This window comes from Octopus sinensis, linkage group LG15 (genome assembly GCF_006345805.1).
Source record: "Octopus sinensis linkage group LG15, ASM634580v1, whole genome shotgun sequence".
NCBI classification, from domain to species: Eukaryota; Metazoa; Mollusca; class Cephalopoda; order Octopoda; family Octopodidae; genus Octopus; species Octopus sinensis.
The window spans coordinates 42,456,559-42,468,572 of NC_043011.1; the positions used below are offsets into that span (position 1 = coordinate 42,456,559).

Sequence of the window (12,014 nt, forward strand, 5' to 3'; positions counted from 1 at the left end):
CCCTGAAAAAATAAAAAGCCTAAGGCAACCTCAGTAGGAATTGAACTCTGAACAATTGAAATGCTGCTTAGCATTTTGCCTGGCATGCCAACAATTCTGCTAGCTCTAAACCACCCTGATAATAATAATAATAATAATGATGATGATGATGATGAGGAGGAGGAGGGTGTGGCCCCAAGAGATTAGGGGTAGTATGAAATAAAGTGAAAAGTAGGTGAAAGCAACAAAAACAAGGGAATACCAACAAATGGGGAGAGAAGGCCATCTTGGATAATTCAAAGGGAGAAAAAGCCCACACAAAATCCCAGATGACTCTACAGAATCAAAGGAATTGAAATTACCATTTCCCAGTTTATTTCCTTCTGTTTCGAATCACATACATAGAGGAGCCCCATTCAGCTTTGTAATTCAAATAATAATGATGATGATAATGATAATAATAATCCTTTCTACTAAAGGCACAAAGCTTGAAATTTTTGTGGGAGGGGACTAGTCGATTACATCAACCCCAATACTCAACTAGTACTTTTTTCATCAACCCTGAATGGATGAAAGGCGAAGTTGACTTTGGCAGAATTTGAACTCAGAACGTAAAGACGGACGAAATGCTGCCAAACATTTTGTTTGGCATGCTAATGATTCTGCCACAATAAAAAAAAAAAAAAAATAATAATAATATTGGCACAGGGCGAGTAGTTTTGAAGGATGGGGGCTGGCCAATACCATTAATCCCAATCCTCGACTGATATGTTATTTTATTGACCTCCAAAAAGATGAAAGGCAAAGTTGATATTGTTAGGATATGAACTTACAGAATTTCTTTTCTCACATTTGTTTCAGTCATTTGACTGTGGTCATGCTGGAGCACTGCCTTTAGTCGAGCAAATCGACCCCAGGAATTATTCTTTGTAAGCCTAGTACTTATTCTATTGGTCTTTTTTGCTGAACCACTAAGTTACGGGGATGTAAACACACCAGCATCGGTCATCAAGCGATGTTGCGGGGACAAACACACACACACACACACACACACACACACATATATATACAACAGGCTTCTTTCAGTTTCTGTCTACCAAATCTACTCACAAGGCTTAGGTCAGGCCGAGGCTATAGTAGAAGACACTTGCCCAAGGTGCCATGTGGTTGGTAAGCAAGCTACTTACCACACAGCCACTCCTGCGCCTTCAATGATAATAATATTTTGTGATCAGGAGAAGGCACAGGTGACTATATTGACCAAGTACTTTATTGGGGTTTTATTTCTTTTTGCATTGATGCTTGTACTTAAGGGCGATTGCTTTATAGACGCAAGGGGTTTGCTTCCCAACCACAAGGAACTGTGGTCAATTCATTCGACCAAAAATTCTTCAAGATGGTGCCCCAGCATGGCCACTGTATAGTGACTGAAACACAAGTAAAACATAAATAGTAACTCCAGAGGGGTGAAAATGAGAGTTGGCCTTGATGGGATTTGAGCTCGTAAAGGGAAAAAAGAAAAAACTGGAACAAATGCTCGATGCTCTGCAGCCGGACATCACATTATGAAGAATCTTGTGTATGCCCCAGAACAAAAAGGGTTTAAAATAAGAGGGCCAAATTAGTGCTTGGCTGGACAAGAGAAATACAGGGGACAAAACACCTTGGGTAAAACAGCATGGTTGCTAGTTTTGTTGTTATTATTGGCGATGGTGGTGGCGGTAGTAGTAATAGTAGTGAAGGAGGGAGTGGTAGTGAGAGTGATGGTATTGGTAGCAGTGTTACCGATAATGGTGGTGGTGGTGGTGGTAACAACTATGTTATGTCTACAGGAAAGTTAATTTTCAGGTGTGGGGTAGAATAGCATTAAAATTAGAGAGAGAAAGAGAGAGAGGGGTGTGTGGAGGAGGAGTAAGTGTAAACAGGAAATTTATTCTCTAAATTAGCAGACTTCTCCCCACTTTCCTCCCACCACATATCTCATTCCCTCTCCCCCACCCTCAGCCTTTCCACATCTGCTCCAGCATCCGTGATTGCAGCTATTTGATTTGCTTACCACAACTACTGTCTGCACCACTACCACCACCACCGCCACCACCACTGCTGCTACCATTACCATCACAACAACAAATCATTGATATGTAGATCCGTTCCAGCTGTAACGGAGATGTTTATTATAATTGTGGTGCAGCTGTATACAAGACAGACACTGATTGGTCAACAGGTTTTACCAAGCCAAGGCCAGACAGTGGCTGTCAGAGATAATATCAAAGCTATTCAGCCCCTTACACCACCACTTCCTGGCCATGACCATGTGCATTCTCATTTAGACATACCATTGATAGACACAGACACACACATTCCTACACACACACACACACACACACATACACCCATACAAGCACACACTGCAGGTATTTTTAGACTGGGGAACTCCAGCAGCCAGGTGCTGTTTACTGCATCAATCTCTATAAAAAGTTCCATTGCCTGCTCCCCGCTAGGACCCCCCCTCCAACCCCTTGCTAGAGTGTACAACACTTTTTCTTCTCAGACACAATAATCTAATTCTTTTAATTTCCACATTTGTTCCTTTGTTCGGCAGAGGAAGGGCATCGTCTGCAATGTTTCCGAGGGCCTCCAACACAAGCGTGAGGGAACAAACACTTGTGACAGAGTGGACTCTGCTGACATCGACCAAGGGGAGCTGAGGTTAGGGTTTAAAACATGGAAACGATTAAGTCCATAGACAAATGATGATGATGATGCTTACATTTATTGTTCACCTAGGCACAAGGCAGCAGGTGTTAGTAGAGGGAACAATTGTGTCAGCCCCAGCATCTGATTGGTACTTTAGTTTATCAACTAATTCCCACCCAGAAGAATAAAAGCAAAGTCGATCTTGGCAAGATTTGAATGCAAGAATATCTTTATATATAAAAGTGAAGTTGTGTATCTGTCTCCTACGATTTAGATTCCCAACTACTCCCACATTTTGCGGTGCAGTGTAACCAAAAGCAGGTATCTTATAGTCGTGATTCATATCAAGCCCTTCTGGGTATTAGCGAGTGTCTACGATTTAAAAAAAAATTTACAATCATTTTCCCCCCATTTTTAATGCATTTTTTGGCTATTATATAAGGGAAGTAACTCTCTAAAAATGTCTATGATGAGTCAACGATTTAAAAAAAAATTTACTATAATTTTTTTCCCATTTTCAATGCATTTTTTTGCTATTTTTTGGCTATAACTCTCTAAAAATGCTTATATAGTTATTTCCCTTACAAACCCGAGCAACGCCGGGCGATACTGCTAGTAAATAATATAAACGAAGACCATAAGATATTTAATCCAGCTCCTTATTGTGTCTGCCACTCCAGACCCGATGATGAAGATGATAATAATGATCATTTCATATTTTGACAGGAGGTTGGTCATTTTAAGGGTATGCCTAGGATTATTATTACATTAACCAACATGTCCTTTCTTTAAGATGATGTGTGATTTGAGGGAGTTTAGCTACTACTTCTAAAAAGTCAAGCTATCACATAGAGACCCAGTTACTTGGTGAGTTAATACTCCGGGTTATTGTTGTTTAGCTCTAGGACAACCATGATTGCTCTCCCTCTCTCTACTGTGTCAAGAGGCAGCAGAATAAACTATGTTTAGGGTGGCAGTAAACCTAAACATTGCAAAGAACAGATCCAAGAGAATGTTGAAGACAGGAGCAGAAGTTTGAGATTTGATCTAGAAGAACAACTGGCAGGGTTGGTCGGAGAAGGTAGGAGAGATGTGGGAACGGAAATCCATTATCTTTGTTGGTCAATTTCAAAAGGGCCAGCAGAAGTCAAGAAATTCCTAGTACTGAGGTCAGTAATAAGCACTCACATACACACACATGCTCTCTTTCTCTCTCTCTCTCTCTCTCTCACACACACACACACACACACACACACACACACACGCACGCGTGCGTGCGTACATTTTCAGTTTACTGTGGCCATTTATAGGCAAGGAAATTCCAACAGATACTTGATGCTTAGAATTCAAGTGCTTAGTTCCTGAGGAATTATTGTTACAATAGAACTTTCATCAAATTTTGGTGCAGCTGGGCATTGATGGTGTGTGTGTGTGTGTGTGTGTGTGTGTGTGTGTGTGTGTGTGTGTGTATACTTACATACATAAGCACATTCACATATATATACATCCACATAGGCTTACAAAAAGACACTTATGAGTGCGTGTGTCTTTGAGAGAGAGAGAGAGAGAGAGGGGGTGAGTGTGTGTGTAAAATACACAACGCATCTACTTATATAAAAGATGAGAGGTTTCTGTATAATGGCGGTGACCAAGTTTGGATGAATGCTATCAGAGGCAACGACACACCAGCATCACAGTATTCCATTTAGTTTCATAAAGATGTGTACTGAAGACTCAGAACAAACTAAGCACTAACTAAATATCAGTTTTATATTTTTGATAAAAACTAATTGATGATAGTTAAATTTTATCAATCACTAAATTTTAATTAGAAAATTTCAAATGTAACATATCTTCTATCTTTTACATGTTTCAGTCATTGGACTGCAGCCATGCAGGGGTACTGCATTGAAGGGTTTAGTCAAACAAATCGAACCCCGGACATATTTTTTGAAGTCTGGTACTCACTCTATTAGTCTTCTTTTGCCAAGCTGCTAAGTCAGATGTTTATAAAGTGAGCTTCTTCACCACTCGGCTACATGTGTGTGTGTGTGTGTGTGTGTGTGTGTGTGTGTGTGTGTTCAGTTTAGTGTTCCGTATAACAGCTGAACACCAAACTGAATGCTAACTAAACACAAGAGTTAAACATCAGAATGACTGAATCTGATTACTTAATTAATTAGGAAGGTAGATGGATGGATAGACATACAAACAGACAGAACAGTCAATCATAGTATTTACATCATCATCACCACCACCACAATTGTAATCATTGCAGCCATCACCATCATAACTATAGTCATTAGAGCCACCATCATAATCATCATTACCATAACCACAATTTTAATCATTATCACCATAATCACCAAATTAACATCTGTCCCCCCACTCTCTCTCTCTCTCTCCCTAGACGCCATCCATGCTGGTCTGGATTGGATGGGAATATCATGAAGAATTTGAAATATCCAAAAGAGAAAACTAATAATGAAATATATAAAAGCAAAAGACATGCAGGAAATGACATGGAACCCAAAATGCTTTCAGATTATTATTATTATTTATTATTATTATTATTATTATTATTATTAGGTAAGCTGGCAGAACTGTTAGCACACAGGATAAAATGCTTAGTGGTATTTTGTCTGTCTTTACATTCTGAGTTCAAATTCCACCCGGATTGACTTTACCTTTCATCCTTTCGGGGGGGGGGGGTCGATAAAATAAGTACCAGTTGTGTACTGGGGTCAACGTAAGTGACTTAAACCCTCCCCCAAATTTCAGGCCTTATGACTGTAGTAGAAAGGATTATTATTATTATTATTATTTTTACTATTAAGGTAGTGAGCTGAGACAGGGTGCAAATGAATAAGACTGAATGGTGATTTCAAAAGTTGGCACAAGGCCAGCAATTTTGGTGGAGGGGATAAGTTGATTACATTGACCCCAGTATTCAACTGGTATTTAGTTTATTGACCTTGAGAAGATGAAAAACAAAGTCGTCCTCAGCAGAATTTGAACTCAGAATGTAAACACGGATGAAACACAACTAAACATTTTGCCCGGCATGCTAATGATTCTGACAGCTCATTGCCTTTAATAAGATAGAATATTAATTGATGTAACATTAATGGTTGACTGATTCAATTGTGACAGGTTCCACCAACCCAATCAATCGACTGTTCGATCAATAATGATCAATTTTTTTCCCTCTCCCTCCTGCTCTTCAAATAATAGTTCAAGCAAAAGCCTATTGACCTTAATTCTAAATTTTTCTCAATTTGAAGCTATAAGTCAGTTTCTAACTGCCCCACCCTGCCCCTCTTCCTGCTATTTGTTTTTGGTTTTTGTTGCAACAAAATAAAAACCAAAAATCCCAACAGAAACTGAAGAATCCACCTGGTTTTCATTCTCCATCTTCAGAAACCATTCTCTGTGGAAATGTGGCAGAAGAGATGAGGAAAGAATAAAGAATTTGGTTTTAACAATTTCATTATGGGAGAATCAGTGTACCTACCTCAAAAATACAGTTTACTCACAAACATGCAGTTATACACACACACACACACACACACACACACACACACATACATACATATGGTTATATTCACTTTTGTTCAGGCACAAGGTTAGTAATTTTTGAGGGGAGGGGTTAGTCTGTCTCATCGACTTCTGTTTATGATTGGTGCTAATAAGATTTTATAATGGGGTTTAAAAGAAGCCATTAAAATTGATAGACTATTGCCATTAAAACACAGTAAAATTCACTTTTAATGGACAGAATCAGCAGCATGATGGACATAACATCATCATCATCATTTAGTATCCATTATCCATGCTGGCATGGGTTGGACAGCTTGTAATATAGTTCACCACATTGTGTCAATGATCAAAACTCATAATTGCCAATGGACCCAGTCCACCTAGCTGTAAGTAGGCACCACACTGGGGTACAGTGTGTTACAGTTTGTTGTACTTTGTTCGTACTCTCCATAGACCAAATAATAGCTTCAAATTTGGATTCACTATCAGTAACTTTATGGAGAGGGAGTTAGTTGATTACATCGGCAGGTATCTGTTCCATTGTAGGGTAGGTGTGACAGGCAAGATCTAGCCAGTTTGAATGCAAAACAAGGTAGAATATTTTTGGTCTAAGTTGGCCCCTTTCCAGCAGACCAATGAGGAAATTCATTTTATCTCTGACAATCTACCTTTTACTCAGACAGATTGTTTTGAAGTCTGCATTATCCAGTGTGTCCTTCCTTCTTAAAGAAGTAGGTTCTAATTTCAGATGGACCTGTTTGCTATTTCTAGCAAGTTGATTGATGCCACATAAGCTTCCCACATCAGCTTGCGTATTCACGGAAAGTTATAATTAAAAAGTTCCTTATATGAGAGAGAGAGAGAGAGAGAGAGAGAGAGAGAGAGAGAGAGAGAGAGAGAGAGAGAGAGAGAGAGAGAGAGAGAGAGAGAGAGAGAGAGAGAGAGAGAGAGAGAGGGCAACATCTCATCTCTGAAAACAGTCACTGAAAATGTTACCAGGTGACATTTGGCAACAAGATTATGGTGGAATACAGTCAATAATAATATTAATAATAATAACAACAACATCAAATGGATGAGCAACAGATAATTAAATAGAATTCCATCATAAGCACTAGTGACATGTTTCACACTTCCATATGGCTTTCTATCTATTCTGGGGAAAAAATAGATTACTTTCTCTAGGTATAAAAATATATAGCTCATGTGCACGTGCTTGTGTGAGTATTCGTGATTGTGTGTGTAAATGAAGGCAAATAACAAATCAAATTTTAATATAAATCTTTAATTTGTCATGAGCAGTAGCGGAAAGAGGGTTGGTTCATACATGGTATATGTTGTACCCCGACTACAACTATATGGCTTTTGATATCTAATATTGCAGGCTCTGACTTAAGCACCAAGAACCACCCCTGGTTGGTATGTATGTATGTATGCACGCGTGCATATGTGAGTATGCATGTATGTAAGAGTGTGTGTGCGCGTGCTCGTATGTATGTATGTAAGAGTGTGTGTGTGTGTCATTAAGTTTCACTTAACTGAAAAGAAGGAAATGACCTATGTCACATGCTGTTCTCTTTCTCTTGTGACTCCACACACACACACACACACACACACACACCACACACACACACACACACACACATACATACATATGGTTATATTCACTTTTGTTCAGGCACAAGGTTAGTAATTTTTGAGGGGAGGGGTTAGTCTGTCTCATCGACTTCTGTTTATGATTGGTGCTAATAAGATTTTTAATGGGGTTTAAAAGAAGCCATTTAAATTGATAGACTATTGCCATTAAAACACAGTAAAATTCACTTTTAATGGACAGAATCAGCAGCATGATGGACATAACATCATCATCATCATTTAGTATCCATTATCCATGCTGGCATGGGTTGGACAGCTTGTAATATAGTTCACCACATTGTGTCAATGATCAAAACTCATAATTGCCAATGGACCCAGTCCACCTAGCTGTAAGTAGGCACCACACTGGGGTACAGTGTGTTACAGTTTGTTGTACTTTGTTCGTACTCTCCATAGACCAAATAATAGCTTCAAAATTGGATTCACTATCAGTAACTTTATGGAGAGGGAGTTAGTTGATTACATCGGCAGGTATCTGTTCCATTGTAGGGTAGGTGTGACAGGCAAGATCTAGCCAGTTTGAATGCAAAACAAGGTAGAATATTTTTGGTCTAAGTTGGCCCCTTTCCAGCAGACCAATGAGGAATTCATTTTATCTCTGACAATCTACCTTTTACTCAGACAGATTGTTTTGAAGTCTGCATTATCCAGTGTGTCCTTCCTTCTTAAAGAAGTAGGTTCTAATTTCAGATGGACCTGTTTGCTATTTCTAGCAAGTTGATTGATGCCACATAAGCTTCCCACATCAGCTTGCGTATTCACGGAAAGTTATAATTAAAAAGTTCCTTATATGAGAGAGAGAGAGAGAGAGAGAGATGAGAGAGAGATAGAGAGAGAGAGATAGAGACCATGATAGACAGAGAGATGACATCGAGAGAAAAACATCTCATCTCTGAAAACAGTACTGAAATGTTACCAGGTGACATTTGGCAACAAGATTATGGTGGAATACAGTCAATAATAATATAATAATAATAACAACAACATCAAATGGATGAGCAACAGATAATTAAATAGAATTCCATCATAAGCACTAGTGACATGTTTCACACTTCCATATGGCTTTCTATCTATTCTGGGGAAAAAATAGATTACTTTCTCTAGGTATAAAAATATATAGCTCATGTGCACGTGCTTGTGTGAGTATTCGTGATTGTGTGTGTAAATGAAGGCAAATAACAAATCAAATTTTAATATAAATCTTTAATTTGTCATGAGCAGTAGCGGAAAGAGGGTTGGTTCATACATGGTATATGTTGTACCCCGACTACAACTATATGGCTTTTGATATCTAATATTGCAGGCTCTGACTTAAGCACCAAGAACCACCCCTGGTTGATATGTATGTATGTATGCACGCGTGCATATGTGAGTATGCATGTATGTAAGAGTGTGTGTGCGCGTGCTCGTATGTATGTATGTAAGAGTGTGTGTGTGTGTCATTAAGTTTCACTTAACTGAAAAGAAGGAAATGACCTATGTCACATGCTGTTCTCTTTCTCTTGTGACTCCACACACACACACACACACACACACATACACACACACACACATACATACACACACACACTCATCTATCTATCTAAAAAAATTAGGTGAGAGATGTCCAGAATTGGGTGTGTGTATTTAACAGAATTTTAAGAGCACACTTACACACACACCACACACACACACATCCACACACTTTAGATGGCACATGCATACATACACAGACACCCAAGAACAAATATCTAAACACTCATATTCAGACACACACATACTGACACACAAACAAACCAAGCAATTCATAGCTAGATGCGTTTTGAATTACATCAGCACACACACATACAAACACACTATAAACTCCACACATACACTTTCACAAACATCTCTAACATCTCTTTTATCCTCTCTCTTGACATACACACTCATTACACATACATACATACATATATATATATATACAAATATGAGAGAGAATCCACTATGTGGACGCCCTTACGCTTATATATATATATATATATATATATATATATATATATGTAATATAAACAATATATATTTATATGTATATATATACACATGTATATGTACATACTTATATCTATACGTGTATATATATATATATATATATATGCATATGTGGGCACAGAACGTGTACAACAAAAAAGTACAGAGCACGAGTACATGGAATATGAACTATACTTTCGAACAATGAAAGACACAAATGGAAAACAAAATAAACATAAAGAACGACCCTTCATCAGTTGTTGGCTGTTTTTCTAGTCTCGTATTCCGAGTATTTAACAACAATATGCGCTTTCGATAAAACAGTTGCTCCCACAAAGTAAATTAAATAAAAATGTGTGTGCGTGTGTGGGTGTATATATATATATATATATATATATATATATACACACACACATACTGTGCCATCCACATATTCTGATTGAATCCTCTTTGCGTCAATATGTACCTCCTTGTGACAATGTAGCCTTTAATCTAATCAAGATATGTTTGGCCTGAAGAGTAGCTGGTGGTATACACCTCACTTGGATTTTACCACCTCTGAGGTTCCACTTGCTATGAAACATATGTAGCCTGGATTTCCCATACTCCATTCTGTAACTCTTGTGTATATATACATACACACACACATACATACATATATACATACATACATATACACACACAAACACACACACACACTTTTGAGTAATGATAGCAATACGGCCAATAAAGATATTAAAAGTGATTCAAATGTGAAATTAATATGGTGGTGGTGTTTAGAAGAGCAAGGGGGATGAGAAGGTTGGACTAAGGGTGAGGGAACAAACAACAGGAAAAGAGAGACATGGAACCATAATGGAGAGTCATCCTGACCAGAGGGACCAGCTGGGAATTTGACTGGTAGACTGGACACAGAACATAGATGCTAGATTACACGCACATACATGCATGCAAACGCTGGCTTGTCAGCTCCTGTCAACCTGTTCAACCCATGCCAGCATGGAAAACATGCTAAATGTTGATATATACATAGCGTGTTAGAGAGGATGGATGGATATATATATATATATCCTCCCCCACACCCTGCCCTTCAGTCTTTGATTTGTTTCACCCACCAATGTGTTTGTTGCATCACAGTCTTTCATTCTAAGAACCACTTGTGGAATTTCCTAAAGTTCCATAAGTGCTCCTTAAAGTAAAAGAGAAACATGTCTTGAGGAATCTTTAAATACATAAATTAAAAGTGTTATGCCCTTAAGCTTAGCAGCCCAGTCCAGTTTAACAAGTTCTTAAATAACAACCCACCCCTACCAAAAATAAAAAATTTCAACAAGAAAATATTTTTGAAAAGATGAAAAAAATTAAATCAATATGAAGAGAAAAAAGTAATTAAAAAGAATTCAACAAAAAATATATAATTGAATAAAAAATAATATTAGTCACTTATTGTGATATGAGAGTTTCCACCCTGGAACTACGGAGTAGTGTACTCTCTCCCTCTCCACCCCTCTATCACTCTTCCACTCTTTCAGCTATCCTAATCAATCACAATTGCTCCCACTTACAGAGGACATCTTTATGAAATTTAATAGTAACAGAAAATGATTACCATTAATTTCACTCACTGGACTGTGGTCATTCATGGGTTACAGCTTTCTAAGGTGCAGCCCCAAAAAATCCACTTCCAGAAGGTAACACGTTATTTTACTGGCCTAGGAAGGGTGAAGGGTAAAGTTGACCTCAATGGCAGTCAGCATGTTTAACCGAGATATAGGTTGAGGGGGAATCCCTGCTCTAAATATGAGAATGTTTCTATGTTGAGCCCCGTTTTTTTTTTTAAATACTTAAATAAACATCAAACAAAAGAAAAATGTATTTAAAATGTAGAAGAATTTAAAACAACTGTCCAGTTTAATTTTTGAAAATATAAGGACAAAAACCCAAAATGATGGTTTTAAAAAAATATAAGAATTCCAAAATAATTCTTTGAAACTTTCCCCAAAACTGAATCTTGGTCTGTAACTGAGAATTCTGATGTCAGTCAGGTGTTCAAGATGATTTAACACAGCAATATATTCTTCATTAATTAAGAGTCATCAATATGAGTTGGTCATTCTACAAAGAATGTTCCACTAAAGCTAACAAATTCCATG

The 12,014-nt window shown here is 37.9% G+C and overlaps 1 protein-coding gene across 4 annotated transcripts in view; it reads right to left on the reverse strand.

Moving 5' to 3' along the window:
* The window catches only part of LOC115219752 (ral guanine nucleotide dissociation stimulator), a 143,989-nt gene that overhangs the window by 49,920 nt on the left and 82,055 nt on the right, over positions 1-12,014 (reverse strand). The window lies entirely within an intron of this gene.